Source organism: Ochotona princeps, chromosome 16 (assembly GCF_030435755.1).
Source record: "Ochotona princeps isolate mOchPri1 chromosome 16, mOchPri1.hap1, whole genome shotgun sequence".
Taxonomy (NCBI): domain Eukaryota; kingdom Metazoa; phylum Chordata; class Mammalia; order Lagomorpha; family Ochotonidae; genus Ochotona; species Ochotona princeps.
The window spans coordinates 28,924,004-28,951,983 of NC_080847.1; the positions used below are offsets into that span (position 1 = coordinate 28,924,004).

Here is a 27,980-nt window from a genome sequence, read left to right on the forward strand (position 1 = left end):
GCTAAAGTCCTTGCCTTGAATGTGCCGGGATCCCATATGGGCTCCAGTTCTAATCTCGGTGGCCCTGCTTCCCATCCAGCTCCCTGCTTGTGGCCTGGGAAAGCAGTCAAGGGTGGTCCAAGGCCTTGGGACCCTGTACCCATGTGGGATACCTGGAAGAGGCTCCAAGCTCCTGGTTTCAGATTAGCTCAGCTCCAGCCATTGCAGCCGCTTAGGGAGTGAATCAAAGGACCAAAGATCTCTCTCTCTCTCTCTCTCTCTCTCCCCTCCTCCTCCTCTCTGTATATCTGACATTCAAATAAAAATCAAATAAATTTTAAAAAAAGAAAGGACTCACAGAAAGTACTTAAGCCTGTGCTTGATTCATTAACAGACACTCAAGGAGTAAGAATTAGTTTTGTGTTGCTAGAAGAGCTTGAAGCAGTGCAAAACTGCCAGACATCTAACCGGATCTCCTCGACTATGTCAGTGGTTCCTAAGATGCTACACACGTGCCACAGTGAATTCACAAAATCATTTTAATTGTTAGGCATTATAGTGGCTTCGAAAATACACTCTCAGGCAAGGCCATTTTCTATTTATAATAGTGGTCATCGAGTTTTTCTCAAGTGTCTTCAGAGTCTACCTATGAGGCATTTTGTTTTTCAGAAACAAAAACAAAAAAAAAGACATCACCAAGCTTTGGGAAATGTGGCAATTGTACAAGGAATTCCTAAATTCCACAATTTAGGAAATTGTGACATACTAATACTAATAGCAACCTTGACTTACCCCCTCCATCCACCAGTCCAAGCTGTAAAGTCACAGTTAAGGCCTCAAAAACCCCAGAAGAAATGAGTAACAAGTCACTATACCCATTAAGCATACTTTACCTTTACCTGCTATTGGCTCCACAGTTGCTGGAGAGAGGAGGAGGAGAAGCAACAGATGAGAAAGGGAAATGTGGCATCTACATGAACGGAGAAGAAAGTTGCCCAAGTCTCCCTTAGTCTAGTCGGTACCTGTGACCCATGGTAATACCAAACTACCCATATACTGTGTTTTTCCCTATGAAGTCAAGAACTTTGATCTATCATTAGAAGGGAACACATCAAGTTTCTCTTTGGCACATTTGGTTTTCAGCATTACTATTCCTGAGTTTGGGGTAAGATAGGGGTGCTTCAACACCAACACTGCAGTATCATGGAAGTTGATCTAAACATTTGAAACTATTGCTACACGACCATGGTAGGGAGTATAGGCAGAGGCTGCACTGGGCAAAGGAAAGAATGGCTTGCCTGCTAGGCAGAAGGTTACTCAGAGTGGCATGCGTTTGAAAATGCAGGAATTATTTATTTCTGAAACTTTCCCCTTAGCATTTTTGAACTCCAGGTGACATCAAGTAATTGACGCTATAGATTAGGGATAACTACTCCAATTTGGGAATTTCAGCCCAAAGTGAAGATGAAGAAGATTGGAGCGGGAAATATGTTCCAATGCAAGGTTGGCCCTGGAGAACCCGGTGGAATGAGGCTGTTCTTCTCTCCCACCTTCCTACAGCATTGCTCCTAAAGACACAGTCCCTTCCAGAGCCAGTTACACTCATACTCCGGTTCTCCCACCAAGTAGTGAACAGTATGACTTTATGCCAGCCATGTAATATGGGTAGAGGGATCCCTGGTCACAGTAGGCTAAGTAGCAGCATTGATTAGTCATTTGGAAGGCCCCTAATCTGGGTTATGGCTGCCATTGGATTCTCTACACCTTCTACTGCCTTCCCTCAAACCTCACTGGTCCAGAAAGCCCAATATTACCCACAGTTCTTCAGCAGGCAGGACCCAGGGTTCAGATGGCCTCTGCAGGAAGTCAGACCTGGGCATCTCCTCTGTATTTCCCTGGCTACATAGCCCAGCCTTAAGCTTCCCTCCCAGGAAATAGAGCAAGACCCACATATAAGATGTTATTGGTGCCAGACCACTGCTCTTTCACTGGGCTGTACAGCATACACACTGTGCGTCTGGACCACTAAGGGATGAATCACAGTGGTATCCTTATTTTGAAGACAGCCCCTGACTAATGGGAGCTGGCTTGCTTGGAGAACACTGAAGGGTAAGATTCATCTGTACTCATGTGCAGGTGGCTTACAGGCAATGACTGCCAAAAGGGTGTGAAAAGCTTGGTAACCTTGCCTGAAGAAAACTCTCAGACCACACATGTGCTGGCCCCTTGTGAAAGATAAAGATGAAGTTAGGCATTGGTTAGAACAGTATCTTTACTTCTCCCCTGTCCTCTCTTGTCTGCCTTTTAAGTCTGTTTGGGGCACATTTCCTTCATCATGTGCGTGAGCATATCCATCTCAGGCTCGGTCAAATATATTCTGCACATCTGCCAACATATCTTGAGCTGCAGGAAGAATAAGCCGACCCCGAAGAAGCCAATCTGGTCATAGAGGGTGTTGAAAGGGGATCTGACACTATTGAGGAGCCAAACCCCTGGATGGGGACATCCCGGATCAGTTCTAGGGCTCTCAGCAGCACTGAACAACCCTCTTCATAGGCTTCTGGGCTTCAAAGGACTCAGCTCCAACTGTAGGACCATGTAGAATTAAAGCCAAATATTCTCTTATGGCTGATGAGGGTCTGCAGCATCAAGCTCTTTCCTATCTCCTCAGATTTATTTTACGTTACTCTCTTCTTGCCCATTTTTGCCCATTCAAACCCACTTTCTTTCTAACTCTACCCAATGCCAAGTTTTTCCACCTCAAGAGACTTTCTGTTCTTTTGTCCAGGAATTCATGCATTCACTTCTCCCAGGGCTAAGTCCCTGCGGCTGACTCTGCTTTAACGGCCCTTTCTCAAGAAGTCTTCTCCAATCACCTAGCTATTCTTGGTCCGTTTACTTGTTTTCTTGGGTTTCCTTTACAGCAGCTATCATATGAGGTTACCTTTATATTCTTGCATGTACTTGTTCATTGTAACATAGGTGTGGTGTAGGTTGATGTGGCTCCCTAGCATCTAGAAAGTAGATCAAACATATAGTAAATGCTTAAGAAAATGTAATGAATAAGAGAATGATCAAGACCTACCTTCTGAGTCTCTCTTCCAAGGGCAATCTGATTGGTTCAGCTCATCGCACATCTACTTTGTTGGAAGACTTAGGATAGTCATAGACATTTCTAGAAGGTCTCAAGGCGAACTAGTACCAATTACTAAGAAAGAAGAGCTTAGGGGCAGGCACTGTGGTACAGTGCGTTGAGCCGCCCCTTGACAACGCTAACATGTGAGCACCAACTCAAGACCCAAAATCTCTGCTTCTAATCAAGTTCTCTGCTAACACTCTTGGAAAAGCAGCAGTATATACCTCAAGTGCTTGGGCACCTGAACCTACATGGGAGACTCTGATGAAGCTTGTGGTCTCTGCCTGGTGCAGCTCTAGCTGTTGTGGTCATTTGGGGAGTAAACAAGCAGAAAAAAAGTCTTTCTCTGTCTCTTTCTCATACACACATTGTCGTTCAAATAAATATATGAACCTTTAAAGAGAGAGAGAAGAAAAGAAAGAAGAGTCTACTACAACAGTCTCTAAACTGATGTTCAGAATACACGGAAGTGTGGCCAGAGTCACAGGTGCGGTCCATTCTTGGCACCTGCCTCGTTGCACAGGTACTGGTTCCTGCCTTTCAGCTGGAATGTAGTGGTTTCTTTGGGCCCTGTGTCTTGGAACCTCAACTGTGACCTCAAAGCTACTGAGCATCTGGTTCTCTGCTCAGTAGCTTTGATCGCCCCATCTCTGATGAAAGAGAATGTGAATCGTTGAGACTCTCACCACCAGCTCTGATCAGCTAAACACTGGGTGTTTATGCTTCCATTTCCCTCACAGTCACATTCACAATCATCATTTCAGCCAGCCTTTAAACCCCCCTGTGAACCAAGCAGGCAAAAATGTATCCCCACTGGGATGCTAAAGCTGAAGGATGGAATTTTGGTTCCCCACAGTGGAGAGCTGCCTGAGATTGAAGCCAGCAGAAGTGAAAGCAGAGTAATGTGATGGGCAGACAGTGTCCTGGGGAGTGTGTCCCTGGCTCCTCTACCTGCAGATTCCTCAGACATACAAAGTCCAAGCATGCATGCACTTGAATATATTCATCACTCATATATATATATATATATATATATATATATATATATGTATATATATATATATATATATATATATATATATATATATATATATACTGCATCAAGTTTATGTCATTTTCAACTTAGGAAGTCCAGATAATGAAGTCCCTGACAATCTAGTTTTATCAGATCACACTCCCAAAGACAGAATTTTTGGAAGAGCTTTTGATTCTTCCCTTTAAGTCCCATTTGGCAACCATTAACTAAATGCATTGTAGGTCAGCATATCTGTGTTAAAATCCTGTTTTCTCTGCTCATTAGCAATGTGATCTTGAACATTAACTTCACCTCTCTGATTTCACTTCCAGTGTCATGGCTATGTGGTACTAATGATATAAAATAATAAAATACATTGCCCACACACACTCCACTTCCATTATGGGTGATCTGGGGATTCTTTTTGGTTCATCACCCTCAATTTTGGATCCTGATTGATGGAATTTCTGACCCACAGAGCTTTGCCAATCTCTGTGCTCACATGACATTGGTTGAAACAAGTCACATGGTCATACCTAAGTTCAAACTGGGCAAGGAACTGTAAGCCCACTGTAAGTTTGAAAGTAAGATCAGAAGAGGCAGGCTGCTGAATAGAACCACCCCATTCCCCAGTTCCCACTTGTCATGTACTCATGACTACTTTGTAACAGAGGCAAGCATCACCGTGTGAATATCTTGGAAGGTGCATACACAAACCGAGATGGCTACACTGTTAACAGGCAAGAGAATCTCATGGAATCTCCACTGTATAAACAGTTTCTCAGCACATCATTCTGTGGTACATGTGTCTAATGGTTGTATCTACAATCTAGGGTTGCTATGAGAATGAAAAGAATTAATTCACCCAAAGTCCTGGAATCAAAGTCTGGTACGCAGCAGGCACCTAGAATATGTGAACTCTAGTTACCACCATATGTCCTGATTCCCACCCAGGGTCTCACATCTTTCACTCACACACTATGTGTGACAGGAGGCTGGCCCTGCTGCTGTCCAGGAACCTGCCCGCCAGCACACTGGGGAGTGGATATATCACGTCACATCTGACTCCCAGACACAAGACCAGTCATGCCTTGATTATAACAATGGGGTAGGTGTGCATCAGTACCATTGCACTTAACTTCATGGGGGAAAGATTGATAAATGGTTACTGAATTAAGTGAGATAGGAGGAAGATGTTTGGGTGATGGAGGCCAGGGTCATGGTGTAGCACATTAAGCAGCTGCCTACAATCCTGTCCTCTCATATAGGTGCTGCTTTGTGTCTTCATTGTTCCACTTCTGATCCAGCTCTCTGCTAATGAGCCATTACTAGAGTTCTTAATCTGCTGGCCATCAGGTCTGAGGGCTACCTGGACCTGTCTTGGATGGAGCCTACAGGATGCCACATTGCTGCAGTTCACTGAGCCAGAAATGAGTTCACTCCCAGTTCAGTGCATGCACAGTCCTGTCCATAGCCCTTGCCTGTTTAAACAAATTGGCGCCTAATTTGGCCCTAGGAGGCAGACTGGGTTGTGAAATCCACCACTTTCCCAAGTGCCACAGTGAGCTGCACATGCGCTGAGCTTGGTGGGGACTGACCGAACTCATGGCATTGCATTGATCCCACAGGAAAATAATACTGACTACAGCATTGTACGGGTAAAAATAGGTCTGAGTGACCCTCAGACCTAACAGCCAGCAGGTTCCAGCAAGATCAGCACACAACCAACAACCTAGCTATATGGCACACCTGGTGTCTCCCTAATCCTAGAACCTGCTCCACCCAGAAGTGGAAGAAAGGTTGTACAGACAATGGTGCAGCCTTAGCATGGTATCACAGCAGGTGGAGACTGGTGAGCCAGGAGCGGGGGCTATGGAGACCATGGTGGAAATCTAATATAAAAACTCACACCTGTAACTCGCTGGCACAAGTGACTGCAAACATTGCATTTGGAGATTTCACATAAGATTCTTTCTAGGGGTTAATCCTGATGATATCTTCTCTAGGATGCATTTTCTGATGTTCCTCATAGCACTGATACATCAGCAAGAAGCTGGGAAGGCTAATCAAGAGCTATGAGGCTATGCAAGGCATGATGAATACATGAAGAATTAGAGCGGAACAGAAAACTCCAGGAGATGGAAGAACTAATGGTAGCATCTAAAAGAATTTAAATTTACAGTGTCTCCAATAAACCAAGTATCTCTATATGCACTATTAACAGGTGGGTATCTAGCAGATGCACAGGGCACAGTTGTACGTATGCTAGAACTCATTTAGCTACATGTAAAGAATCTATACATATACATAGGTAGACTGGCTGCTAGAAGCTCTAAAATTTAAGAAATGGTGACTACTGCAGCCTGCTGGAGTGGTACTGAATCTCTTTGTAGAGTTTAGGAACTTTTGCTGCAGTCAGGGAATGGGGCGACCCACGGCTGGCTTCACCCTGGGGAAGCTAAGCCCAGGGATGAGGCGCATACTGCCTATGGGTAGGAACTCAGGAGCCTGTCTTTTCCCAAAGCCCTGGACTTCAGTTGAGTGGTGAGGCTGAATGGCTCTTCCCCAGGCAAAGATTAAGGAAACACTGGCTGAAGAAGATCTGGGTTCAGTGAGATGGTGGTTGGCAAGCGCTGGAGTTAGCGTGACCTCATGTTGGGGTTCATCACCATAAAGATCTGCACAGGGAATCCAGTCCTGACCTGTTCACCTGGCAGATTGAAAAGGAATCATCACATTGTTACAGATAAGGCAAATATGACAGGGTCGGAGAGAGCTACAACCCGGTCCTCACAGCTTGCTGAAGTGAGGGAAACAGGATCTAACCCCAGGCTCTGTGACCCTCAAGCTTGACTGTGCAGTCCAGCAACTGGATGATGTATGGTCTTCATAAAACACTCTGTTAAACCTCAGCCCCCACCTGGATGCCTTGAAGGCTCCCTTGCAGCCCAGCATCTCCCTCTACCCAAGCCTGGGTCCCTTTCCTTACAGCTGTGGAGCCAGAAGGCTCCTCCCAGCACTTTCCAGGTGAATCTCTCTGGGAGTTTGATTCAGACGGAATACATACTGACAGCTGAAACCACTCTTGAAAAAAACAAAAACTGTTCATTAAAAAATATCAGCGCATTATAAAATTTAGGAAGACAGAAACAGAAAACAGCCATATACCTTAATTCCATTATCATCATGCACAGCATATTTGACCAAATGTTGTTAAATATGAAGCCTTACAGCAGAACGTACTTAACCCCCTTGGTCTTTTTTCCTGTGTATATATGTTTTTCATAAAGTTGTAGTCGAATAGCTGTATGCAGGTATTTACCATTTCTATCCCATTGCTGTTACATTTACAGTTGTTGTTACATTTGCTGTTACATTTACAGTTGTTGTAGATTTTGAGTCTTTTGAAATATTTTCAATAGTTGCATAACAATGCATTGTGTGATTATTAGTGCTTTCTTCCCAATAGTACATATCTGGAATGTTTCAAGGCAGTAAATTGTAAATTATGCTGTGACAAACATATAGCTCTTTGCATATGTATAACTATTTCCTTGGACTAGACCTCCAGATGTAGAATGACTAAATATAAATCTAGAACACTTAAAATGGCTGTGACAAAAGATAGATCCCTTGACATAGAGCCAGGAGAGCCGGGTCAGTTCAGGTTCCTGTTGCTTTGCTTGGTGATCTCAAACAACTCACACAAGCTGCTTGGGTCCCAGTTGCCTCGCCTGGCAGGAGTGAACTGGAAGAGGAGAGGAGCGAGAGATCCACCACGAGATCTTTAAGGCTGCTCAGCATTGCAACTCTTGGCATCTGAGAACGACCTTCGAAGAGACAGCTGGGCCCTGGAGAGTCTCACCTGCTGGCATGTGAGAGGCAGGACTTTCCGCTTAGAGAAGGGTTGTAATGAATTCTCCTTCGTCCTTTCAAGTCATCGAAAGGTTTATGGTTGGATTAATAGTGTTATGAATTGAGTTAAACAAGGCTTTTGTTCCCCCAGGACTTCAAATAGCAGAAATCAGATGAATCTGTAATCCTCTTCCACATGCAGCAACTTTATTAAAATCTGTCTCAGAATACAGGAAGGAGCAGAGGTGAGGGGGCAAAGGGGAGAGGCAGAGGGAGCAGTGGACTGGAGGAGGTTCCAGGGTATAGAACGGAGCACCGGATACAGGTAAGGGCATCAGTGTTAACAATTGCCTCCCAAAACACTAATTTTTTTTATATCAACTCTTTTTTTTCAAATCACTTATTTTTTGTTGGAAATGTTGATGTTTTTTACAGAGAGGAGAGACAGAGAAAGGTCTTCCACCTGCTGGTTCACTCCCCGAATGTCTGCAATAGCTGGAGTTGAGCCAGTCTTCCAGGTCTTCCTTGCAGGTGCACATTCCCAAGGCTTTGAGTCATCTTTCACTGCTTTCTCAGGTCCTAAGTGGAAAGCTAGATCTAAAGTAGAGTAGCTGGGACATGAACCAGTGTCTATATGGGATCCCCATACTTGATGGGGAGGATTAGCAAATTGAGCCATTGTGCCAGGTCCAAAGGTCAGATTTACAGAGAGAAGGAGAGACAGAGAGACACAGGGCTCACAATGGTGATTTGAAGCCAGGAGCCAAAAGCTTCTTCTAGGTCTCCCATGTGGGTGCAGGGTCCCAAGGCTTCGGGCTCTCCTTGACTGCTTTCCCAGGCCACAAAAAGGGAGCTGGAAGGGAAGTGAAGCAGCCAGGATACAAGTTGGTGCCCATATGGGATCCTGGCACATGCAAGGTGAGGACTTTAGCCACTAGGTGCCATGCAGACCCTCAAAAGCATTTCTTAACATTAGAACATCTAGACACAGATGCAATCTCCTTGGTCATCCTCCTAACTCCATCTCCCACTCTGTTAAGAAGTCAGTATTGCAAAGTAAGAGACCAAAGGATTTTTACACTGCTCTGATGTTTGTGAGCCAAAAATTTCTTGCATGACCCTGGACCTCTTTCATGTTGTACCAGAATCAGAGTTTCACATGCAATACATTCCACTACTTTATATTAATGTGATGGTGTAAGTGGAATCTTACTCTATATATTACTCCATCACCTGCTACTATCCATGTTGACATACAGAGATCTAGGTCATTTGCATCTCTTTCAACTGGGGAATAAATCACATTTTATTTATCTGTTCTCCTCTTCTTGGACATGAAGGCTGTCTTCTGTTCTTTGCTAGGAAATACTATGGTGCATAGAGAATCCTGGAGCCTGTATCTATGTGCATGCATTCAGTGCTTAAACTGGGAGCAGTCAAGTCGCCAGGCTCTAAAGGCTGGTTGGCATTTCCCCAGTCCTCTGGGGAGTCAAGAGCAAACAAAGCAGCCGGTGGCTCCAAGTTCATGGTCTGAAATTTCTCTACCTGCATGCAAGTAGGTGGGGTCCAGGAATGTAAGATTTTCAGAGCCTGGAAGGAGAGAACCAAGATCAGAAAATGCTAGCTGGGCAGGGGCAGGGCAAAAGGCCTAACTCCTCCTTGAGGAATGCTGGCCCTGGTAGTATCTATGTTATCTAAACACACCCAGAAACCCAACAGCAAGAAAAGCCCTTGCTAATTGTTATCATCTAAATGAAGTGATTCATGATCCTTTACCGATGCATAATTAGCTAATAAATTACAAATGAATAATCGTCTCTCAGGAGGCAGCAGGAAGAAGAGAAGCCATCATACACAGACCCTAATTTTCCTTTGGGACGATCACTAAATCATGGCTCCCTTTGGAATTTCAAGCAATTTTTCTCCTTTATTATTACAAGGTTGTTCTTGGCTTTGACAAATCAGGACTTTTGAAATTACTAAACCAAGCACTTGTTTCCCCAATTGCCTCCTCCATCTGGGAAGGATTCTATCAATTATGACACACATCCACTTTATGACATGACCTTCATCAGGTCCGCTAAAGGAACAAAAAAAGAAAGCAAGAAAATGCAACAGAAAGAGTACATCAGTGTTCTCTAGCGCGGGCCTCCTCTGGCTCAGGAAGCCTGTGGCAGGTGCTAAGGCTCCTAAAAGGAAAGCAGTTGCCTCAGAATCAGTATTTAGGGACCCGAGGCATGTCTAATGGCAAAGTTATCCACGGGGCATCTTTGTATTTAATAAGTGTTCCATAGGGTGCTAGGTTTGGAATCACTTGGCTAAGAGAATGGGCATTTATCTTTTCAAGACTCAAGCAACAGTTCAACATGTCAATAAGACTGTGTGTGTCTCTTTCACCCTCTTGAACACCCTGGATTATCGTCCTCTCCCCACACACAACTTTCGGACGTTTTCTCTGACTACTCCAGAGCATTAGCAACTGTTATCATGAACCTGAGGTCATGAATTTTCCTCCCCAGCCCAGTTTCATCTGGCTAATGTCAACTATGAAAATTCTGCATTGCTACGTCACTGAGAGAGCCCTAAGTCATCATACTTTTTCTGTCTCCAGGAACCTGGGCTGCACATTACTGGGAGTGTCACAATAGAAATTCAAACCAAGTGGCTGAAGACTTTGGAAGATGTAACAGTGTCAGAGAATGGTTGGACAGTAATGCTACTGTACCTGCCACCATTGAACTGTCCACTTAAACATGGCCAAAGGATGTGGGAAAATTGGAACCATGGCACACTATTGGGGAGTATGTGAAACGGCCCGATCACATTGCAAAACATGAAGACAGCTCCTCAAGAAGCTAAACACAGCTGTGGGTTTGGCACAGTGGATAGGAGGGCACATGGATGACCATAACCTGTATCAGAGTCTTGGGCTCAAGTTCTGGCTCCATGTCCAACTCCAACTTATTGCTGATGCCCACCCCGAAAACTAGCCATGATGGCTCAAGTATGTGGGTCCTTGCCACCCATATGAAAGACTGAGGTTCTTTAAGAGTGGGGTGAGGGTGGGATCCTTGACTGCCCCTTCCCCTTTGAGACTTGTGCTGTCCTCCTTGGCGTCTTGTGTCTTGGTTTCTGTATCGATGCAAAGGCTGGGGCCATACACCGAGCTTCCTGCCTCCTTTCATTGTTAACCTTATCTAATCCTGTCTCTAAGTTTTCTTCATTTCCTTTCTCCCTTTTTTTTTTTTTTAACTTTTTTTACTTCTTTTGTTTTGGTAAAGTCTAGGACAAAAATTAAAACCCCCACACACCTTCCATATGGTGTCCTTCCTGGAAGCCAGCCAGCTCCCTTCTCCCCAGAGCTGGCATAATGCATATGCATGAGCCAAGAAGGCTGTCCGGCCACCTGCAGTGTGATCACAGCCTGTCGCCAAATGTGCCCATGTCAGCCAGCCTCAGTAGTGCCCTCCCTCCCTGTCAGTCCCTAGATCACCACTGTCAGGACTCTGAGTGCATGGGCACTCATACAGATTCCGCAGGCCCACGCAAGGCCGCATCAGGGTTGGTGTGGGCGGGAGAAGGGGGTGGGCCGGAGGAGTGCCTTGGCCAGAAGTGCAAGCGCAGAAGGTCTCAACCATCCAAATTAACCCTGCTATTTTCTGAGGCCGTACATGAAGCCACAGCAATATGCCAGAGACCCGAAAGGAGACCCTCATCTTACCCATGGCAGGCCACGTGTGGTGAGTTAAAGGTTGAAACATAAATTTTGTAATCACTCTGTGATGAGCAAATTGCCTCATAGGACTTTGCCACCTGTGGTGGAATGCTGGCAGCAGAATGAAGCCAGGAGATACAAGTAGCTAGTGTTCAAATTGTAATTGGTGCAACACGGATTTAGTCAAATTTGTGACGGCTCATGGTTTGGCCATTGCTGTGCTGACACTCCGTTGTCAGGCAGCCTATGATTAAGGTATCCCTGTGTTCAGAGAAAAAAAAATTATAGTAGCCTGCAATTTGATTATTGTGTTTGGGCATTTCTTTATCCTTTGACACAGGAAGGTTAATTTAGGTCTCTCTTCATTCACACGGGAGCCTGTTATGTATCTACTGTTGGTAAAATGTTCCCAGAGAACCAGGATGAATCCTGCACATGCAGATCCCCTGCAGTGAGAGAGAGACCAACACAGGTATGAACAGCCAGACTCAGAACTTGGGCAGATCCTAGAGAGACAGTGCTTTGACTGAGTATTCACCGAGAGGAAAACTAAATGTAGCAATCAGGATCTGAAAGGAACCATGGGGCCCATCACTTCTAACCCCTTCTGTAGTGCACACCCAGGCACAAAAAGAGGAAGAGGTTGCATGGTACAGTGGTTCAACAAGCTAATCCTCCATCTGCAAGTGTCAGCATCCCATATGGGTGCCAGTTTATGTCCTGGCTGCTCCACGTCCAATCCAGCTTTCTGTTTATGGCCTGGGAAAGAAGCAGAGGATGGTTCAAGTCCTTGGGATGCTGCAAGCACATGGGAGACCTGGAAGAAGCTCCTGGCTCCTGGTTTTAGTTCAGCTTAACTCTGTAGTTGTGGTCATTTGGGAAGTGAGCCAGCAGATAGACGATCCCCCCCCCCCGTGTCTCTCCTTTTGTCTTTTCATATGCATTATGTCTTTCAAATAGAAACAAAATCTTAAAAAAAAACCAGGGAGAGGAGGGGAGCTGCTGACATAATAGAAACCTTAAGACCCACAGACAACAACTTTAATAGAAACTTTAAGACCCACAGACAACAACTTTAATAGAAACTTTAAGACCCACAGACAATAACTTTAATAGAAACTTTAAGACCCACAGACAACAACTTTAAAAGTAGGCCTGAGGAGGTAAGGAGTGAAGGGAAGGAAAGCAGAGAAGAGACACAAGGTCTCCAAGTAGCAAAAAAAATGATAAAACCAAGGGCAGGTAAAAAGTTCCTATGTCTGCTCTTATATATATACGCATATATACACATATGTATATATATATGTATGTATGTGTGTATATATAAATGTATACATGAATACATACATATAAACACACATATAATATGTATTACATATAATATATGTATTATGTATTTATGTAAATGTATTATATAAGTAAATATATGTACACATATATTTTCCATTTTATAGCTTTGTAGGTGTAAGGCTTACCCCCTTTCCCTCCCTTTTCCCTATCCCCTTACTCCCCTTCCTATTAAGCTCTGTATTTTACAGTAATATATTCCTTCAGGTGTAGTTTCGACCCTAGCATTCTTCTTTCTACATGTGTCATGATATTATGGCTGTAAGCAATTGTAGAGTGTCCAGTATGTTGTTGTCACGGTATGTTAACAGTTTCATTGGGGGTCTACTTTCATTTGGGAGTAGAGATGCACACTGCAGCTTTTTCCCTGATCCCTGGTACTCTGGTCTCCATTACATCTTTTTTTCATGAGATTACAAGTATACACTTGTTTAGGACATTAACTTTGCTACCTGCCTGGGTCTAATGCTAAGTTACTGGGCATTCACTCAGCTGCAGGGTTGGCCACATGAGCAAATTTTGACCAATCAGTATGCTTGTCCTGCCATGCTTGTTAATTGGTCCAGGGCTGGTCATGTGGCCTGAATGAGTCCAGTGAAACTCAACCATCGGAATTTTACCAGAACAACTAAGCAAAGCAGGGGTTGCCAGTGGTACTCCTTGGAATCCGCTTGCTTGGAAAGAGTGGACCCAGAGGCAAGGGAATTGGGAGAGGTGAGGGGACATGAGGCTCTGAAGTTGTTTGAAGCTTCACATTTTGTTGTGTCTAACACACCTCCTAGGTTAGAAGTTAGGTGTTTCATGGGTCACTCAGTCTGCCTGTTGGCTCAGATCTGTTTGGTTTGGGTTCCTATCAATTGCTTCAGCAACTCCCAATCATTTCACTCCAGTTACAGTTAACTTCACCACTGGTATAGCATCTTGGGCTAGTTGAGCAGAGAAGTTTATCGATGTCTAGAAAATCACCAGGGAAACACACAGAGGACAGTGAAACCTCCACAAGGCATGCTTCATTCTCTACTTGGCCTGGTGGAGTGTGAGTGCTGTGTATCTTGTTGACACCTGCTTTGAGTTTACTTGAGACAAAGGAGGCTAGGTGACCTGAACATGCCACCAACTTGTGAGTCACTTGGTGGAGCTGGGTGATCTATCTCTCTGTCCTTTACCCTCTCCAGGTACAGCTCTCTCCAGCAGAATTGAAATGTCATTCTTTTTTCCCTTAAAAAGACAGATTTTTTTTTTATTGGAAAGACAAATTTACAGAGGGAAAGAGAGAAAGAGAGAAAGATCTTCCATCTTAGGGTTCACTCTGCAAATGGCTACATTGGCTGGAGCTGAGCTGATCCAAAACCAGGAGTCAAGAGGTTCTTCTGGATATCCCACATGGGTGCAGGGTCCCAAGGACTTGAGCCATTCTTCGCTACTTTCCCAGGCCATAATCAAGGAGCTAGATGTGAAGTAGTTGGGACATGAATTGGAACCCATATGGGATGCCACTGTTGAGCCACTGTGCCGGCACCAGAATGAAAACTTCCACTCAAGTGTAGAGACAGCATTTCAGTAGGTGTGGTTAGAGCCAGTTAAAAACCTGCCTTCAAAACAAACTTGCCAACAGCCTATGTCCCATGAATTCTGTGCCACCCTTGCTCAACTCTACAAAAGACTGAGTCAGTGTGAAACAGCTAGTGGGCAAGCAAGAGCAAGATAGCAACTTACAGTAACCAGACACCCATGGACACTCAGGGCCTGCCTTAAATTAATGTGTATTTAGGCAGGTGGGATGAAGATTGGCAGGATCCTGGTGCTGAGATGAAATGCCATGCCCAGCTAATTCCTGCCAAGAGCATGAGCACCTGATGTGTGCCAGGGCGTGTGTGGTACAGGAAGGAACACTTTGATCCTGTACATGCAGAGGAGTTAATGAGGAGGCCAGGAAGCTGGGTGCCCAGATCAGTGGTGTGTACAGGAAGGGCTGAAAGATTGGGAAGGGTGAATTGGAGGATGCCTTGAGAACTGTTTTAGAAACAGACAGGTTTTGTGGAGTGAGGACAGAGACTCATTCAGAGGAGGGAGGTCCTTGTCACATACTTGTCATGCTTTTCATTTTATGATGAACATGGCTGCCCACCTTTGCCAGCCAAGGTGGAGGATACAAAGTCCACACTGAGAGGAGGGGCTAGGGGGCAACTCTTGTTCATCCTCCTGTCTCCTGGAGGTCTGTTCAGCTCAAGGGTTCTGTCTTCGCCTCAGAATTCAGGTGTATGTGCAGTCCCTTCCCTGCACACAGCTGCCTGCTGTGTGGCCCTGCTCGGATGCATTGTGTCTATAGCTTTGGCCTGGTTTTGCTTCTAGGAAGACACATTCTTCTCCCTATGTTGGGAAAGGCATAGAGACCCAGAGGTAGATTCCATAGGGGCATTCTTGGAAGAAACACTCAAACCTTGAGTTCCAAACCTGGGTGTTAACTGGCTTAGCATTCTGTACCCTCTGCCATGACACTCAGCTCTGGTCTACCGCTCAGAAAGGCCTCCACCTCCAGGGTGCTACTCTGCTATCTGGAGCAGTCCTTCACGCTGTGAAATCCCATACCAGCCACCCAGGACAGCCCTCCACTGTCTGAGACACTCGTCCACCAGGTCAGTCCCCCAAAGGTAGGAGCAGCTGTGTTTCCTTCTATGCCACTGTCTGGATTAAACTCTGAGCCTCAACCCTGCAGAGGGGCCTCCCAGGTGAGAAGCCTTAGGAAGTACATGTCAACTAAGTCAGAGATCCCTGCTGGACACTGGGAAGGTTTACTTACTGCTCTCAAAGCCAAGCACTCAACCCAACCCCCTGAGTTGAGCATTTGGGTTTGGACCAAGAGGTGGCCATCATGCACTTTGAAAGAAGACGAAGGTTGCATCAGACCTAGCCCAAGCCTTGCCACGGCCATGGCCACAAGCACACAGTGGCTTGGAGTCTTCTCACTCTGAAAGTATCCTGGGGATGACAATAGCATGACTTCAGAGGATTTCACATTAATTGATATGTTGCAAGCATTTAGTTGATGTTGGATATTTTAGCACCCAGCATTCCCAAGACAACCCCCTATGGCAGAGCTTACCATGTAGTCCCATTCTATAGACAAGAAGATCGAGATAGCTTAATCAAGCTATTAAGTGGCAGAGCTATAATGTGATGCCAAGTCTACCAGGCTATGTAACTGTACAAAAAGAGTCTAGTGGAGGTCGCTTAACTGTCTTGAGGGTAAGCACAAGGTCATGTGAGGTCACGGTGTCAGGAGACTGGTGGTGATGGGTTTATAACTTGAGAACAGAGCTAGAAGAGGAAGATGGTACAATACCACACTGTGGTTCTAAGCAGGATACTAGCTGAAAATGCTTGCAGCTTCCTGGAAGGCTGTGCCCCCAAGATCCCATGGATGGTGGTAATAGGATGGGAGGGAGTACGGTTGATAAATAGCTTTCATTCACTGTAAGAACATTCTTCATGAAAGTATCAAAGGTGTGCAGGAGCAGGAGCTAGAGTGTGATGGGAGCCCTAAGGTGTCCTAAAGGTTCTCACTGCAAGGACAGAGAGAGATCAAGGGAAAGATTACCCCAGCACAGCCTGTCATCCCCCACCCCCCTCCAGCCTCCTCACCAAGCTCTCCAGCACATAGGAGATCACTCTAGGATCTCCAAAAGCTTCTACACATAGGGAAGCTCCAGACCACACTTGAAATAAGCCCCCATCAATGTTGGCAAGCAACCACAGCCCTCTGACAGAGTCCCAGGCTGGCTGATCACCCTGGAGGCAAGTGAAGATGGCTGGGTGGCATTCAGTCAGGCACTCACTGAATGACCATTTACTAAGCACTAACTGTGTGGCTGGTGAGGACAGTGGGGAGATGGACACAAGCAGTCAAGGCACAAAGGGACAGGGGTGCCCCTGAGATGCTGCCCCTCCTCACTGCATGGAGGTCTCAGGGAGAAGCAGTGAGCACATCTGCAGGCTCCTCATGACAGCATGGGCGTGGAGCAGCAGAGGGCAGGTGCTTCTGCACCTTGAGGAGGATTGACATGTTGGGATACCTAGTTTGGGACTGTCCCACGGTTGTGCCCCAGGTCCAAAGTCTCTGTCCTCTGTCAAGCATACCAGCAAGCCTTGGCTTCAGTTTATCTCCCACCATTCTACTCTCTGGGCCCCGACTTTCTCATGAGGGTGCTTCTCTCTGCCCACAGGGAGCAACCATCTCCAGGCCTGGGGGTCTTGCCCTGTGGGTAGGTTCTTCCCACAGGTCTCAGAAATGAAAGATGACTGTAGGGGGAGCTAGCCCAACCCTTCATCCAACAAGAGTAGAAACCAAGACCCATTCACTGTTCTGTACTCCTCTAGCCCCCTATCCAGAACCCAAAAGTGACTTCTTACTAATTAGCCCCAGCCCTGCCTCCCACTCCAGTGCTGGGACCTTCCTGGAAGGAAGCAGGAGTGTCTTTTCTGGAGGGGGACATACTGGTTAGGTGGCTAACTGACAAGTAAATCCTGCATGCTGATGAGTGTTCTCAGGCCACTGTACAGAGGACAAAGCTAACCCACTGACTCCTTGCACATTTGTCCCCGGGTTGCTATGGCCCTCTGCCTTCTTGGGTAAATCCCAGGTGAGAAGTTGAGGCTTCATGCTGCCTGACAAAGCAGATTAACTCCACCCACTTGCCATGCAGCTGCCCTCTCTCCACCTCCCTCCCTCCCTCCCCTGCCCACCCCCACCAAGGTCCCAGCTCCAAAGCCAGGAAGATGGCTGGACTCAGGCAGATGGACGGGCAGGCAGGCGGGTGGTGTGGTGCAGACAAGCACCTACAGGGTTTGCTCATATTTAAAACTTCCTTTCATATATTTTTAATAAAACAACTGATACAAATTCAAAACCAACTTCATAAATCAAACATTATTCAATGTTGGCGGCTCCAAGGTTTTCCGGCGAAGGGCTGGGAGCATGCGGCTCTCCCAGACGGGGCTTGGCAGGCGAGCGCTTGAGGTTCTGTGAAAGGTTTATTGGATTTCATAGTCCCTTAAGGGGAAACCCTTTAAATGTCTTTGCAATTATAAGTCTAATAACACTTTCAGCCCTTGGACACAGCCTTGACTTGACAGAGATAAGGAACTCCAAGTTGCTCAGTCAATACCAAGCTATTAATCTTTGTCACCTCGCTGTCACCGCAGCTCAGGAAAACAATGTCGTTTCTTGACCTAGGTGAAGGCATGGAGTGATTTTATTCAGAATGCCAGCATTCATCAACCCAGATTTTGTCTTCCCCTCACTCCCTGAAGAACTTCCCAGTTCTTCATCCAGCCTGGGCTGACACCCTTACCGTTGCAATAGTTGCTTTCAGTCAGGGTCCATTATGATTATTTAGCACTTATTCAAGTGTAAAAAGCCTTTAAGAATAAAGTTTTCCTGGCTGTAAAAAGACCTGGCAGATGAATCACTTTCTGCTGCTCTTTGACGACTCAAGCCAAGGGCAGCTGGAAATTACCCAGTGCCCTGTTTGTTTACATATTCAAATGAAGGTTAATTTTGATCCTGTCTCTGCTCAAATCTGATTAGGGTGGGGCTACTCCCCCTCCCCGAGTGATGTATTTATATCAGCATCCTCCTTGACCTTGAATGAAATTCAAGAAATTGTTTAAAAGAAAAGTCAACAGAAATCCTAAGGAGGAACTAGCCAGGAAAAATCAAGTGGATCCTGGTGGAGAAGCCAGATGTACCTCATGCCACTGAGGTCAAGGGTAGTAGGATGGCTGCCTATGTCCAGCTGAAGCCTGACCTCTCCAATGACTGTTGGTGGGCACCCACTCTAGAACCCTGAGTGGTTTCAGCGCCAAAGAAACTGCCCATCAGGTGTCAAAAGCAAGGGGCTCTCAAGGGCCAGCTCTTGGGATTCAGGATGAAAAAATTGCTCCACTGAACATGTCAGAGGCTTCAGGCATGGGGGTAGGAGGCAGAGGCAGAGAGGAACAATTCCCTGCACTTCCACTTGTACCATGGTTTCCTCAGTCTCCAAAATGATGTGAGCAACAGAGCTATCAAACAGTGTCCTGATTCCTCAGTGTGGTTCTCTTTGAGAAGTGTAAGAATAGTGCTTTCAATGTAGAATGCCCTATATGTGTGTTTATTAAATACGCCTTGGAACCATTTGCTTCCAGCACCAGTTAGAGAACAATCCTCAAATACCTGTATACCCTCCCACATTTTACTCTGAGACCCATGGGAGCAAGCCAAGTGTGCTTAGGGAGGAAGCCAACTCAAAGGTGATGGGGATAGGGTATAGACATAGCTACTGGTGAGAATTGGGGCTCTATATGACTTCAGGGAACTACTTGGACAGAGGGACCCAGACCTGCCATCCAGCACAGAAACCAGCTAACCACCAGTCCTCAATATTTTCTCAGTACTTATGGTTAAGTCAGGAAGAAGGCAGATCTACCGTAGACTGTAGCCAGATCATCATTTGCCTGAAGTATCATGGGAAGGCAATAAAGTTTGGCCATCACTGCACAACAGTATATTCACCTAGAATGTCTTCTGTGTCTTAGTTGTTGCCTAAAGTCACAGTGAAGCTTTTTCACAAAGATGTCATGAAAGGAACCTCCTAAACCTCCAGATTCTAACTCCTGCATCCCCAACCCCATGAGAGTATTACTGTGAGAAGACAGCAGAAGAGACGGAATATTGAAGCAGCATTGGGGATGCCCAAACAAGTGCATTGTGTTCTCTTGGCATAATACTGTTCTCCACCTTGCCCAGATCATTGAAGATGTAGAATTAAGTCCTCTGTAGGTTTCTCTTGGGTCTGGCATCAGTCAGCTCGCACATACCAAAAGAAAAAAAAAAATTCTGGAGAATAAAGTGGGGAGAAATCTAGGAGAATCCAGGAGGCTCTACCAGGGAAATAAACCAGGAAGGCAAAGATGTTCAATCTTGGAGGAGCCAAGACTCTAGATTTTGGACTCTAAGTGCTGAATCCCTGTATGTGCCCCAAATATAAGGAAATGATTTAAACCTAGTTGAGCCCCAGACTGAACTCCCTTAGAACCTATTCTGGGGAGGTGTCTAGGCATGACAGGAGGCTCAACTCTGCCCCTGCCATCCAAAGCTCCTGGGCCTCTAAGACTTAGGATAAAGAATTGTAAGTTGGTAGTATGTGTCTCTGTTCTGCAACAGATTCAAGTAGCAAGAAAATACAAGTCTTGTTTATACACAGAAGACAAGGGCCAACCTCTTTATGCAGAGTTTTGACTTCCATGAGAAATATCTATAGATAATGTTTTATTTCTTTCAAGAGCCCTTGGAGGTAGCGGTTATCCACATGCTGCAGTTAGCAAGCATGAGATCCAAACTGTGCAAAATAACTTCTCTAAGTCTCCTGGGTAGAAACTCAGCTGGACTTCAGATTTCAAATCACAGCAAAATTAACAAAGGAAAACACTTTGAAAAGGAAAGACACACATCGTATTTTAAAAATTTATTTGTTGGAGAGACAGAGAGAAAGATGAGTATTCTCTTATCTGCTGACTCACTCCTCTGAATACTTGCAAAGGTCCCGACGTTGACCAAAGCTAGAAACTAGGGACTCAAGCTGTGAGAGGCAGAATCCCAACTATTTGAGTCATCACTGCTGCTGGAGTCTAGAGCCAGAACTGAAAATCCAACCCAACTATTCCAATATGGGGAGCAGGCATCTGAACTGGTTTGTTAACCACTAGGCTAAATGATCACCCCACAAATATCTTTAATAAGACCATGAATATGCAGTATTTCTTGAATAATCACTATATACTCAATACAGAGCTAAGCATGCCACATGCCTTGCTTCATTTATTCCTCACTGTGGTCCTGTGAGACAGACGCTATGAATCACCCCTTTTACAGATGTGGACAGTACAGCAAAAAGAATTTCAAAAACCAGCCCCTAGTCACTCTGTAAGCAAGCAGAAAAGATAAAGAATTTTGGTCCAATTTGTACTTATAATGTGAATTAGTAGGCCACATTATGGGGTCATAATCTTTTCAAGTTTGAATGAGAGAATGGAAAATTCAATAGAAAATGTCAAAGAACAAATTAGCTTCTGTAATAACTCCTAAATGACCCAACTGAGCAGCTCTTGCAATACTCAGATGATTAAAGATGTGGCTGAGTGCTTCCTTTGGCAGTAGGAAATTGCCTCTGTCTTGAGAAACATCTTCTCTTCCTCCAGTTCCCTGGAGTGAGCCCATAGTAAGAGGCCTTGGGGTAGAGACTAACACCAATATCAGATGGGAGAGGAAGAGGCATTTTTGACCAGGTGAGAAGTCAGCGCCCGTGCCATCCATCCCAGAAAGGCAGTCCACAGAGACACAGCCCCGACAGTTTCACACTCTGCCAGCTGCAGCCACGAGTGAGGGCATTGGGCCTGGCTCCTGTGGCACACAGCCCGTAAATCAGCCCCTGAGCCGGCTGCACAATTGCAATGCGTCTCTTTCAAGCAGCTCTGAGGAAAAATGGCTCCATCTGCTCCCTGCGAGGTAATAAATAAAACAGAATTGGAGGAAAATGGATGGAAAGCAATTTTTGGAAGATGAATTTCCAAAAGAGTTGGCCACCGCTTGTGCACCTTTTTGGGGGAGCCAGAAATGGCTGTGTTTCATCCAGCCTGGCCAATGGTTGGAGGAGGCATGGGTGGGAAAAGGGGAAGAAAGCTGCCCTCCATTACGACCTTCATCACCAACACCATCACCATCACCATCCTCATCACCACCATCATCACCACAACTGCAAACTTACCATGGCCGCCCTACCACCACCAGCATCAACAGCAGTAGTACATCACTACCACCACCACCATCATCACCACTAGTTGATTAATTGGTCTATCAAGGCTTCAGTGTATATGAGCACTATGCTCAAATCTCCTCCCTTTCTTTCAAGTCTTATAGAGGCCTGGTTGCCCCCACAATACATACACTGTGAGACACCTCCTCATCCTATTCTGTGGGTAACTATTTTCATAGTTTTTTTCATCAATTTGCAACACAATAATCTACCCTTTCTGCTCATTGATGTTTCTATCTAGATAGATTTTCTCCGGGGCAGGGAATCCATCTGGTTTTTTTGTCACTGTGTCTCCAGTGCTGAGAGTCATTCTTTATATATCAGAAGCCATTGACAAATAGTTATTGAAACAGTGAAAGTCATGAATGAGCCTTAGATATCCAACCCTTGGCTCTGGCGCCCTGGCATGTTCCACACATCCCACCCTGTCACAGACGCTCCAGCATAGATGCACCTGGCCTCCCCACATAAGATTCGCTCCTCTTAGCTCCTTGGCACCCCTTCCCGGCAACCTCCAGCACTTCCCGTGTCCTGTCAGGTCTCACTTGCCAGGGAGCAGCCCCAAACTGTGGTCTTGAAGGCTCATTGGTGAGCCTCAGAGCAGGGACACCTGTCTCAGGTCTGCTGGCGACTAGTCTTAGTCACCCATGTCTCTCCAGAACAGATAAACAATGCTGTTCAATAAATACTCTCAAACCATCTTACAGGTGAGGAATCAGGGTGCGGAGCTGACTTGACACTTAAGTGGCATCTGCTGCTGCTGCTGTTCTCTGGGTTCCTTTGATTCCTGAAAGAGTCAGCCACAACCAAACTCCCAGATGATGACCTGAGCAACCCTTTTATGAACTCACTTCCTGGTGGGTCTCCATGACTACACGTGGAACACCTCCAGGTCAGAGAGAGTGTAGAAGACCCAGCTAAGGGAGAAAAAATTCTGGCTTGTCGTTCTAGTGAGGAGATAGGTGTTAACAAGTCAGAAAACACAACCTAAGGATGTCACAGCAAAAGTAAGGCTACAAAGACAATGCAAACGAGTGATGTGGCAGGGACTGGGAGGCAGGGAAGAGCCTCTTCTGATAAGGTGTATGCCCCTCATTCCTCTGTCCATGAAGCCAGAAAACCTCAAAAGCATCTCCTATCTACACAGGCACACAGCTTTTTAGGCGCCTCCTTGCCTTTGCTGATTAGTCACATTAATCATCCAACTCGATGAGATTCTGGCTCCATCATAGCAAGGAGCAGGAAGAGAAAATGAGATACCTGCGGGGCCTGGCCAAAGCTCACAGTCAGACCTTGTGTCCATCATGCGTGGTGTGAATTCCAAGAGTGGCTGACACACCTATGTAGGATCAAACCCAGAAAGATGACTCTCAGATCATACATGAGTAACTCCAAAGTTCTGCATTAAAGCCACCTCCCTCTTTTAACAAATAAGAATCGAAGAGGCTTAAAATGCATCATCAAGGGGATAGTGATGTGGTGTAGTATGGTAAGCCTCCATCTTCAACGTCAGCCTCCCATTTGGTTGCTGGTTCAAATCCTGGGTTTCCATTTTTGACCCAGCTCCCTGCTTATGACCTGGGAAAGCAGCAGAAGATGGCCCAGGGTAGAAGATGGCCCTTACACCCATGTAGGTGACCAGGAAGGAACTCCTAGCTCCAGGCTCTTTGCTTTGGATCAGCTCAGCTCCAACCATTGCAGCAGGGGAGTGAACCAGTAGATGGAAGATCTTTCTGTTTTGCCTTCTTTCTCTGTAGATCAGTTTTTCCAAGTAAAAGTAAAGAATGCATTGATAAAATACTCAAGTGTTTTATTATTTACATTTTGTAATGCTTATGCAAGAAATTTTGACAAAGAGTAATTAGTTGATAAAATTATAATTGTACATTTTCAGTTGGCATTAGAAGCAAATGAACTATAGAGACATGAAAAATGCATGGTGATGTGGCCATGTAATCAGCCATGGTGAAAGCTCACTGAATTGGATTGCCATTGCAATATAGTCTGAGGAAGAGCAACAGGAAGGTAGGGAAACCAAAGGGTCTCCTGGAAGGGAAGTCCAGCTCTCTGCTCCCACCCTTTCCCCTGCCTACACCCACCAATCCAGAAGCAGAGAGTGGAGCACTAGAGACCTAAGTGTGCTCCAACCTACGCTTTCCTTGAGGCCTTGCCGTGTATTCCTCCTCCCTTGGCCTCCTTTTTTATGCATTTAGAAGGAGAAAAGGGGCTTTAACTTTCTTTCATCAAATGATTTCCAATCACTTCAAAAATGCCTCAGGGTGGCTTCTTGAAGACACATAAGAGGAAGGCAAGGGGCCTTAACAGTGACAAGAAGCCACAAGGATGACCAGCTTAGGCATAGGCTGGAGAGCCATGCTATTTTAATTTATTTTTAATATTTACAGAGTTGAGGGGGATGCACACCTATGTGGGTCTCTTATTAAGGTGAGGCAGATTAAGGTGTGGAGGAAGTGGGAGGAACACATGATTCAGTTCTTTCAAGGATTGTTTATTTTTATTGAAAAGGCAGATCAAATTTACAGAGATGAGAGACAGAGAGAAAGATCTTCCATCTGCTGGTTCACTCTCCAGATGACCGCAATGGCTGATGCTGAGCCAATATGAAGCCAGGACCCAGGAGCTGCTTTTGAATCTTCCATGCTGTGCAGTGAACCAAAGATTTGTACCAACCTCTACTGCTTTCTCAGGTCATAAGAAGGGAGCTGAATGGGACACAAACTGGGACACAAGCAGGTGCCCATATAGGATTCCGGCGCTTTCAAAGTGAGGATTTAGTCACTGAACCATCATGCCTGACCATCTTTGCTTGCTTGCTTTTTCTTTCTTTCTTTCTTTCTTTCTTTCTTTCTTTCTTTCTTTCTTTCTTTCTTTCTTTCTTTCTTTCTTTCTTTCTTTCTTTCTCTTCCTTCCTTCCTTCCTTCCTTCCTTCCTTCCTTCCTTCCTTCCTTCCTTCCTTCCTTCCTTTCTTCTTCCCTTCCTTCCTTCCTCTCATTTTCTCTTTCTCTGGGGAGAAGGGAGGAGGCCTCTCTTTGCTGTTGAGCTACATCAGTATTCAGGAATAGGGGACAGTCATTTGATGACTTCTTAGAGAACCCAGTGTGGAGAAGTGTTCCAGCTTATTACTTGAGTGGTATTGACAGTTCTGAAATTTACTCAGCTTTGTTGCCCCAGGGTTGAGAAAAATTGTACCAGATCTATTGACTGACAAAGTCCACCTTAGTGCATCCACAGGTCCAGGAACATGTTGCAAAGTTTGACCAGGACTGTTGTACAAACTGTTCTGTCTTCCATCCTCTGACAAGGTACTCAGAATCCTCTCCTGGCCTGGATGAACTGGCTGTCATGTCTGCCATTCACATCTGGATATGCTGTCCACTGCACAGGAAGCAGCAACTGAGGAAACTCAGTTCCACCACTCCAAAACTGGACCACATATACTATGACTTTCATAATGGCTGGGGTTGGAGTCTAGCCATTGAGTTGAGGAGTTTCCTAAGAGACCTTGACTGGGTTAACTTCAGACTTGAATCTTGTGTGCTCCAATCAGTGCGGCTCTGATTTGTCACCTGCACAAGCCAGTATACATACTGGTGGAGGCAGCTGCCTGTTCAATTCTGTCCCACCCCAGTCTCATCTCTCAAGTAAACTGATGGATGCATAGCTCACCATAGGTCCAATTCTCATGCATATTAATGAGTGTCATGGCCTAGCTGGGGCATCCCCCAATAATCCCCACCAGGTCTGCCCCCAGATAAGTTTTTTTGTCTATGCTGACACATCCTGCAAACTAGTCTGGTCCTTCCCACATCCTGTCTGACTTTTGTGCACACCTATGGGTTCTACAGCTTAGCTTAGCCCAACCTGACTCCAGATCTGGCCACACATATGCTAATGGGTGCTGCAAACTTGACCAGCCTGGCCAGCCTCTAGTCCTGGTTCTCATGTTCACTAGCAAGAGCTGCAGCCCAGCAGAAGGGTGCTCGATTTCCCTACCAGGCGTGCTCCTAGCTTTAGATCTTGTGCCTGCCAGGGGGTACTGTGGTCCAGTGTGATATGACTTGCACCCCATCCCAGCGCCAGTGAGTGATACAGCCTAGCACAGCTGGCCTATATCCATTCTGGCTCTTTTGAGTGCCAATAAGAGCGACAGACTAGCTCAGCTTGGCCTGACCCCAGAACCAACTCACACAAATGCTGATAATTGCTATAGCCTTTCCTGCTTTGGCCAGCTCAAAACCCTTATTTTTGTGCTCCTTAGTGAGCAGTGCATCCTAGCAGAGAATTCCCTATGTTCCCCTACCAGAGCTGCTCATAGCCCTGTGTCTCAACCATGCTGGCAGGTGCAGCAGCCCTGCTTAGCATGGTCTACCCTTAGTCCTGGCCTTTGCAGGTTCCAGTAGATGCTGCATTCTGACTTAGACCAGACCCCTCCCAGCCCCAGTTCTCACATGTGTCAGGATGCTCCCTGGTCCAGCCTGGCTTATTCCATCATCATCTCCAGCTCTCCACACAAACCAGTGGGTGCTGCAGTCCCACAAAGGTAATCCCACAAATCCCCTACAAAATGTATTACCCAGATTGGGTTCTCTTGCCTTCTGGTGTGTGCTGAGGCCCAGCCTAATATAGCCCACTCCTTTCTCCAATACTCAAGGACAGGTGCTGCCACTTAGCTCAGCCGGGCATGCCCTCCAGTACCGTCGTCTTTCATGCGCACTAGCAGGCAGAGGGTGATGCTATTTAGCCCAGCCTAAGTCTCCCATATGGGTGGTGCTTTGACCTGATGTACACACACACGCCAGTTTCTCCCTTTCTAAACCACTTTGTCACAGCTTCCTTGCCTAGGTGTAAGTGCAGTGGCCCCATTTATAGAAGATCCCCAAAGTCATTCCTTCCCTGTCAAACATGCCCTTAGCAACTCCCACCCCAATATATCCCCTGACCCTTTTCCCTGGGGAATCTGCAGCACCTCTGCTTTGGGGCTGGGCTGGAGTGTTCCAGCTCAGTGCTCTCTGTCTTACCACATAACTTCAGAAAAAAAAAATAGAATAGGCAGTTTTGCTGGCACACTGGTATGGTTAACACAAATTTGGCATTAACCAGGCCTAGATTGCCTGCCAACTACTGGCTGCTTTTTTCCCAATAGTGTATTACTTGGCCTAGGTACAAGGCAATCTAGGCAGTTGCCTACAGCTTGGATTGGAGAACCATTTCTTCATGTCACCGTTCCCACATGAAAGGGACACTGGACTGATGGGGTAGAGCCTTTGATGGACGAGTACACCATTGTGAAAATAAAGCAAAAACGTGTTTCCTGTAAGAAGGTTGCTGCATAGTGAAGGTTTCCAAAGTCTTTGGTGAGGTGTGGAGACTGCAGTATCATGACTCATTCTCCTTCTCCTCCTATCTCTCCCTCTCCAGTGGACACCCCCCACCCACTGTGGGTTTAAGTCAAGCATTGTTCTAGCATGGACTTTTGAATTGAGTCTCCATACAAACAGCAAGTATCATCTCTACTCCCAAATAGAAGGAGGATTCCCGATGAAACTTCAATATGACTTGAAGTTAAATGCCATTGTCTATACCTACAATTCAGGCGTAATAATACATTTAAATAGCAGAATTTTGGACTTCTGACTGTTGCTGAAGGACTAACTATTGTAATAATATGAGTGAAAAAGTTGGTGGGGGGAATGAAGAGAGAGGAAAGAGAGGTGGAGGGGGGGAATCCTTATACCTACATGACTGTATCATAGAAAATATTATAACTGGGCTCGGCAGCGTGGCCTAGTGGCTAAGGTCCTCGCCTTGATCCCATATGGCTGCTGGTTCTAATCCTGGCAGCTCCACTTCCTCTCTATCTCTCCTCCTCTCAGTATATCTGACTTTGTAATAAAAATGAAATAAATCTTTTTTTAAAAAAGAAATTATTATAACTAAAAATAATAATAATAAATAAATAGCAGACATCTTTGGGGAACAGGCAGAGAAGGAGTCAGAAGAGACAGCTTAAGCACAAGAGTTGAAATAAAGATGTACATCAAGTCACACTTCCAGGAGGAT

General features: G+C 45.6%; 1 long non-coding RNA gene across 1 annotated transcript in view; it reads right to left on the bottom strand.

The window, feature by feature from the left end:
- The window catches only part of LOC131482218 (uncharacterized), a 35,166-nt gene extending 12,429 nt beyond the window's left edge, over nt 1–22,737 (bottom strand). The window contains exon 1 of the long non-coding RNA XR_009246813.1: nt 22,605–22,737. This is a non-coding gene — a long non-coding RNA (uncharacterized LOC131482218). The remainder of the gene's footprint in view (nt 1–22,604) is intronic.
- Nucleotides 22,738–27,980: the final 5,243 nt, after the last annotated feature.